Source organism: Panthera leo (genome assembly GCF_018350215.1).
Source record: "Panthera leo isolate Ple1 chromosome Y unlocalized genomic scaffold, P.leo_Ple1_pat1.1 chrY_random_Un_scaffold_89, whole genome shotgun sequence".
Taxonomy (NCBI): Eukaryota; Metazoa; Chordata; class Mammalia; order Carnivora; family Felidae; genus Panthera; species Panthera leo.
Genome location: NW_024962243.1, coordinates 167,684 through 176,208, shown reverse-complemented (window position 1 = coordinate 176,208; position 8,525 = coordinate 167,684).

Here is an 8,525-nt window from a genome sequence, read left to right as displayed (position 1 = left end):
CACTCTCACCCCGGTTGTTGAACATAGTGTTGGAAGTTTTAGCATCAGTAATCAGACAGTAAATGGAATTGAAGGTATCATCATTTGCAAAGATGAAGTCAATCTTCCACTTGTTGCAGATGACATGACTAATACATGGAAAATGACAAATATATGGAAAATCGGACAAACTCCGCCAAAAGTCCTCTAACACTGATACATGAATTTAGCAATGTTGCAGGGTACAAAATCAATGTACAGAAATTGGTTGCGTTTTATACACCAATAATGAAGCAACAGAAAGAGAAATAAAGAAACGGATCCAATTTACAGTGCTCCAAGAGTCAAAAAATACCTAGGAATAAACCTAACCAAAGATGTAAAAGATCTGTATGCTGAAAACTATAGAAAGCTTGTGAAGGAAATTGAAGAAGATACAGAGAAAGCGAAAAACATCCCATGCTCGTGGACTGGAAGAATAAATATTGACGAAATGTCAATACGACCCAACGCAGTCCTCACATTATATGCAGCCCCAATCACATTGCACCGGCATTCTTTCCAAGCTGGAACAAGCAATCATAAAAAGTGTATGGAAACACAAAAGACCCTGAATAGCCAAAGTAATTCTGAAGAAGAAAACCAAAGTGAGAGGCACCACAATGCCAGACTTTAGCCACTACCACAAAGCTCTGACAATCAAGACAGCATGGTATTGGCACAGAAACAAATACATAGACTTAATGGCATAGAATAGAGACCCCAGAATTGGACCCACATACCTATGGCCAACTAATCTTTGACAGAGCAGGAAAGAATATCCAATGGATAAAAAGACAGTCTCTTTAACAAATGGTGCTGAGAGAAGTGGACAGCAACATGCACAAGAATGAAACTAGACCACTTTCTTACACCACTCACAAAAATAAACTCACAATGGATGAAGGACGTGAATGTGAGACAGGAAACCATCAAACCCTGGAGGAGAAAGCAGGAAAAATCGTCTCTGGCCTCAGCGTCAGCAAGTTCTTAGTTGACACATCTACAGAGGCAAGGGAACTAAGAGCAAAAATGAACCATCGGGACCTAATCGAAATAAAAATCTTCTCCACAGTGAAGGAAATAATCAACAAAACTGAAAGGCAACTGACCGAATGGGAAAAGATGTGTGCAAATTCATACTGGATAATTGGCTAGTATCCAAAACCTATCAAAAGAACTCACCAACTCCACACCCGGGAAACAAATAATCCAGTGAAGAAACGGGCAGAAGACTTGAACAGACACTGTTCTAAAAAAGACATCCAGATTGTCAAGAGACACATGAAAAGTGTGCTCAACAGCACTCCCCGTCAGGGAAATCCAAATCAAAACCGCACTGAGATACCACCTCATGCCAGTCAGAGTGGCTACAATGAGCAAATTAGAAGACTATAGATGCTGGTGAGGATGTGGAGGAATAGGAACCCTCTTGCACTGTTGGTGGGAATGCAACCTGGTGCAGCCGCTCTGGAAAACAGTGTGGAGGTTCCTCAAATCATTGAAAATAGATCTACCCTAAGACCCTGCAATAGCACTGCTAGGGGTTTACCCAAGGAGTACAGGAGTGCTGAGACATAGGGGCACATGTACCCCAATGTTTATAGCACTGCTTTCAACAACAGCCAAACTATGGAAAGAGCCTAGCTGTCCATCAACTGACAAGTGGATAAAGAATTTGTGGTTTATGTATATACAATGGAATACTACTTGGCCATGAGAAAGAATGAAATGTGGCCATTTGTGGCAACGTGGATGGAACTGGGGGTTGTATTATGCTACGTGAAAAAAGTTAGGCAGAGAAAGACAGATACCATGTTTTCATCCATGTAGGGATCCTGAGAAACTTAGCAGAAGACCATGGGGGAGGTGATGGGGGAAAAATTATAGAGAGGGAGGGAGGCAAACCATAAGAGACTCTTCAATACTGATAACAGAATGAGGGTTGACGTGGGGTTGGGGAGAGGGGAAAGTGGGTGACGGGCATTGAGGAGGGCACCTTGTTGGGATGAACACTGGGTGTTGCTTGGAAACCAATTTGAAAATAAATTACATTGAATGAAAACGGAAATCCAGGGGTTGCTCTTACTGAATATGAGGATAGCTTTCCATTTTCAGCACTTTATGAGCGTGAGGTAGTAGTAGCTTAAGCTGCGTAGATGAAAGTTTTGTTTGTGTGTTTAAGAAAAGGAGTTGAATAAAGACAGAGGCCTGTCACATGTATCACGTTGACCTTGGCAAGTTTCTCTTCTGATTGTTACCATGACTTATCACTCTTAGTGATTCACATAGTTTGGAGTCATCCTTTCATACGAAGTGGATTTCAGTTCATCATGGTAGGTGGTCTTTGTAGTATTTTGTGAATGAATTGTGTATGTGGTGATGATGGATGGACTATGCTGGTTGCTTTCAAAAGCACTTACACGGACGGTGTAACACGTTTTCTACCCTTGGAATCCCATACGGTCTCTTACTACCTTGGGTATGCCTTACCTGAAATATTCATGAATTGGTAGGTAGTGAATAGGTTTTAGTGGCACTGAATGCCCTACTGGCCATCACACAGAATTCGTTGACGCTTTGCTCTTAAGCACACAATGACTTGGTCTTCCCTAAGCTGCATGAAAGTGAGCATGGATACTAACTAGGCAAACTGTTAACAATATGTTGTTTAGCTGGTCCCTTAAAAAGTATTGCCATTTCTAGTTTAAAAAACAGGATGTTAAAAGGAAAATCTTTGTTTTTGCCAAGTTTTGACAAAACCTTGCTGAAGTTTTGTTTAACAACTTATAAAATGTGAAGAAATAACTAATATAGTTGATTCATATATTAATAGGAAAATGAAAGTATTTTATATATCCTTTTGGGCAGACCGTGAAAAGGAACCTGACATGGTGGCCTTTCTGGTGAGGCTTTCATTTACTGTCTTCTAAAATGAGTCTGTACTTAGGTTGTACAGATTTTTGAAATAAATCCCATAGTCTTTATTCACTCTCATACCTTTATATCTCATATGGCACAAGTAAGGAGGAAGTTTATGACCTTGCTATGCTTGAGTGCCTATATGTGGTGACTGGAACCTCAAGTAAGCTTTTGAATTCCTGATGTCATTGTTATCCCCCTTCTACTTGCCACCCAGCAACTTAATTTTCCTTACAGAACCAGTAATGTTATAATTTTGGAGAGCAAGCTTCATTGTTGTTTACTGTCACTTTTGTGCTGTGTCTTTTGTCTAAGTTTGAGTACACATTTGTTCCAGTATAATTTAAACTGGTGGCTGACGCATATTGATTTGCTGTGTGCAAACAATAGTACTAGTGTTCTGAACACTGTTGAATAAAAATGCATGAAACCTATTTGGATACAAAGAAATCTGAGCAATTTTGAACTCATAGTTTTTTGGTGTTCCAAGGATTGCCACGGAGCTCTTAAAATCTGTGGTTTAGTGCATATATAATTTATATATATAATATTTATATTATTTAGTGGGTATATTATACATTGGATATATTTATATATAATATTTGCTTTCTTGGTGTGCTTAAAATATTTTTGGTAGATTGTCATGTCTTATAGGAATTAGAACTCAGTTGTTTGTCATGGAACTGAAATGTGTATTTGGACAGTTTAATGTGCACTTATGATTAAGATTTACGATCTGCTTGTAATTTTCTTTTTAATGTATTAACTGTAAATACGTGTTAGAGAATATGCAGTGTCTGGCTCTTCTAATGATGTTGGAAAGTTTTTGAAATGGAATCTTATGTGTGCATGTGAATCGCAAAACAATGTGAGAAATTTTTATTTCTTTTGTTAACAGCAACATCCTGGAAGCCTGGAGATATGGTTTTTATGCTATTTTGGGAGTCAACAGTATGTCAATTTCAAGTCTGATGATCTAGTGAATCTCTGAGACAATGCTTTATGCCAGAGTCCAAACCAGTACCCAGTTTGCCACAATAAAGACTTTAAAACTGCATCAAAGTTCATTTTGAGTCCTGACTCCAAACCCCTTCTAGTAGTGATAGAAAGCCTAAAACTCACGTATTTTTATATTATAAAAGAACGTAAGTGTGCTGCATAAGAGTAGCAGCAGTAAAGGCTGTCCTAGAGAATAAAGTAAAGCCAGAATATTCATTACAGCCTAGCAGGTAGACGTAGAGTGCTAGCAAGGGCATGATTCATAGTATTATGTGCCCTGGATTTGTCTTTGTGTCTGAGTTCCTATCAATATTTGGAGGCAGCAGCGTACTAACTGTGGATCACAATGCCTGTGGTGGGATGAAAGATTGACCACTCGAAACCATTAGAACTGTACGTAAGTTACAGAAATGCTCTGTGCTTTAGCTTCCTGAAGAATCACATGTGGTTAGTAAAATAAACTATTGGACTACTGAAAGGATTAAAAAAGCATGTTAATGGGTGAACAAATAGAAAATGCTTCATAAATGCTATCACCTGGAGGCATGTGGGCTGAAAATAAATATATATGCTGAGAGGTACTTGCGAGTTTAACATCCTGAAAATAGAGTGTGGTCTGAGAAAGTCAAAGACAAATTATGAGAAGGTAATGTATGAGTGGGTTTAGTTGAAGAAAGAAACAGCAGGAGGTGAGGTTAATTAAGTTGATTTATTAGGTAGTTTTCACTGTTGGAGGTTTTCTAGACTTCCTTAGATATTTGGGGTCTTTTTGTCCTTTGTTGTGAAATATATTTAAAACATACTGTTATGTATATTAAACTATCTGAGAATTTATACAAATAATAAGAGTTACCGATCACGAACATGCCAAATGTCAACAGGAAATTTTCATTTTGGGTAAGCTCGGTAATGTTTGCTTTAAATCCGAGTGAGTTTACATGTACAAAGCTCAATTTGAAGCAATATGTGTGAGTTTTGTACTTCCTGTGTTAAAGGAGACAAGTAAGTGCAGTAGTTAGATTTGAAATAGCAGAACGTTGTTACCATAGGGAAAAGATAGTCTCACAGTTGAAGCATTGACACACTCATCTTTAGATTTGGGTCTAAGGCCTGTGACTTAGCTCTGATTCCACTCCCAACTGCGGAAGGAATAACAACATACGTTATGCAGGGGAGCAAGTCAAAGTTACAGTAGCTGAAATTAACAATAAAAGAATTTCCCTGAATGGAATTTATCCGGTGGTAAGAAGATCAAAACTGAGCCTGGCTGCAGATTTTGCAAGAGCAATGACTTCTCGTCAGCACTCCCTTGTCTTGGCAATGTCACCTTACACAGAAATTTATAACATGTGGAACATATCCAGAGCCCAAAAGGAAAGCAGTGCTCAGAACAAGATGGGACAGTATGGCTCCCAAGCAAATTTGAATAAATATTCTAGGGGACTCAAAACTGAACTTCTCTTACTTTGAAAGGTATTCATAGAAATGTTAATGTTGAGATTCTTCCACCTACTGAAAAATCTTATGTAAAATGTGTATGTGTGTATATATATACATACATATATATAGACATATATACAAATATGTATATATACATATACAAATATATACATATATACACATACGTATATATACATATACACATGTGTATATATACATATATACATACACATATACATATACGTATATGTATATATACATATACATACATATATATACATATATATATTTCTCTTTTCTAGAATGTTTGAAAGTACATATTGTTTAAAAGTTTAGTAAAGACAGTAGAGAAAAAACGGTGTGATTTAGGGGTCTGCACTCAGATTAAAATAAGATTACTGAAGTATAGTATACATTCAAAAGGACATATATTATTTTTTTTCATGTTTTTTATTTTTGAGACAGAGACACCGTGTGAGCAGGGGAGGGCCAGATAGGAAGCCACAGGATCGAAGTAGCCTCCAGGCTCTGAGCTGTCAGCACAGAACCTGATGTGGGGTCGAACTCACAAATCATGAGATCATGACATGAGCCAAAGTTGGACACTTAACGACTGAGCGACCCAGGCACCCAAAAAGGACATATATTATTAAAAGTATTCTGAGCACAGCTTGATGCAGTTAACTTCAATACACTTGTGGAACCTGCACTCATTAAACAAGGTACCAGTACTCCAAGGGACCACCTGTGCCTCTTTCAGTCACGGTCTATCTCTCCTTTGGGACAGGAAATATTCTGGCTTCTTACAGAATATACAACTTTTGCTTGTTTTTGGACTATAGAGAAAAGGAACTATGTGTCCTATACCTAGCGTCTTTCACTCAAACTTACGTTAGTGATATTCATGTTACTGTGTGTAGATCCTTTATGCTTATTACTGTATAGAATTTCCTTATATGAATAGTTTACAATATTTCTGCAACTCTTGGTGGACCTTTAGGTAGGTTCTGGCTTAGGGTAATTATGCATAAAGCTTCAGTGAACTTTATAGGACATGTCATTTGGTGAAAAATTTTTAGAATAGGATTTGTTTATCTTGGAGGGAATTTTCTGGGTCACATGTCATCAAACTTATCAGCTTTGGTAAGATTCCTCCAAACTGTTTCAAAATGGTTATACCAATTTACATGAACTTCTTTCTATAGTAGTGCCAGCGTAGTGTCTGTGAGCTCTGAATACTTGATAGCCTTGCCAACACTTGCTAATATGGTCTTTTGCATCTTATCTATTCTGGCAGGTGTACAGATTTTTTTTTTACTTGAGAAATTTCAATCCAGGTATTGTATACAAATAGTTAAAAAAATACCCATAACATCCAAATTGCAGATCAGGACTTGCAATAAACAAAACAAAAGCATTGTTTCCCCACGAACATCTCTTCCCCAGAGGTAACAATTTCTTTTGTTTTCTTTTTTTTTTTTTTAAATCAGGTTTTTTTTAAACAGACCATTTTGTATGAACAATTTTAGATTTAGAGACAAATTGCACAAAAAATACAGTTTCCTCACCCCTCTAGTTTCTATAGTACCTTGAAATAATGTGGATACATTAATAATAAGTGGTGGATGAGCCATCATTGAATGACACATGAACCCCCTCAAATGCGAGTCAGTAAACACTCGCCTTTATTAGTGAAGGAACTACGTTTTTGACAAAGTCGCTGCTTGCTTACTTAAAACCTCCACGTTGGCTGTGTTGAAGGTACAGAACCAGTGAACTATGGAAGGCAACATGTCAGAGTTAGGCTTACTTGGTAGAATGATGTCTGATTCCCTGATGCTGGTGATTGCAAGAGGATTCTCAAGGGCACAGAGAGGCACAGAGAGACACAAGGCCCTCGGTACAAACCCATAACAAGATGATCAGAAAGCCATAGGAAAGCAGAGGGAACAAACTAATTTTACTTTAGTTCCCACCATACACCAGTACAGTTCTCTGCAATTCACACGTTTCCCTCTCAAGCAACATAGCAGGCCTGTGGGAAAGGTAATATTATTCCCATTTAACACGCAACTAGACTAATTCTTAGAAAGTTTAAATAACTTGCCAAAGATCACATCTATGTGGCAGAGCTAGGATTTGAACCAGCACCGGTCACATCCCACTGGCTCTGCCAAACTTTAGAAACATCTTTGGAAGAAGTGAAATACGTTAATCATAATCATGCGCTGAATAACATAGGACTGGGTACTATAGGCCCATGCAATCCCAAGGCGGGAAAATATTAATTTACGAAGGCTATTGTGCTTACTGTTATATTTCTCAGAGCGCACAGCGTAAGTGTTCGCTCTTTGCGAAATGAGTGAGTTTATGAGGGAATAGACAGAAGTGTGAATACCTATGCTCATACGAGTACACCATGTAGTTTGGTTGAGGATCTCGGGACACTCTGCCTTACATCTTAACTCAGCAGAGTAACGGGAACATTAGTTGCTGTCATAGCAGGTGAAAGAGAAGGTTACTTATCATACCACTTGTCCCAAATTACTCGTAGGCCAGTTTCAAAAGCAGCACAGAACCATAAGACAGTGAGAGAGAGAGCCAGGAAAGCTCAGAGAGAGGGAGAGAGAGAATCCCAAGCAGCTTCTACACTGTCCGCACTAAGCGGACTGACGCAGAGCGGAGGTCGCAAACCATGAGATCATGACCTGAGTCGAAAGCAATATAGTCACATGCCTAACTGCCTGAGTCATCCAGATGCTCTCACCTTTGTTAAGATGGAAATTCCCAGGTTTTTGCGTAGATAAATGACAGATCTTACAAACAACAACACAACAGATTAGAAGGATGGTTCAAAACCAAGGATTGCAAGACTGCAGTAAGGACATAATATGTGGGAGTAATCGGGGTGGGTGGGAGGAAGAAAGGGCCAGGGGGCTGATGGAGGGTCTGTAAATGGAAGCCGACATTCTAGCAAAGGTGGAGCCTAGTTACTCCCACTCCTTTACTCCAGAACTTGTTGTCCCCAGCATGTGGTGTCCACTTACCATATGCTTCAGAGCTGGAGGATGGATAAGCTGCCCATTGTAATCAGGGAAAAACATTCCACCCACAGAATTCACTAATTGGCCTGTTCTATAATGTTT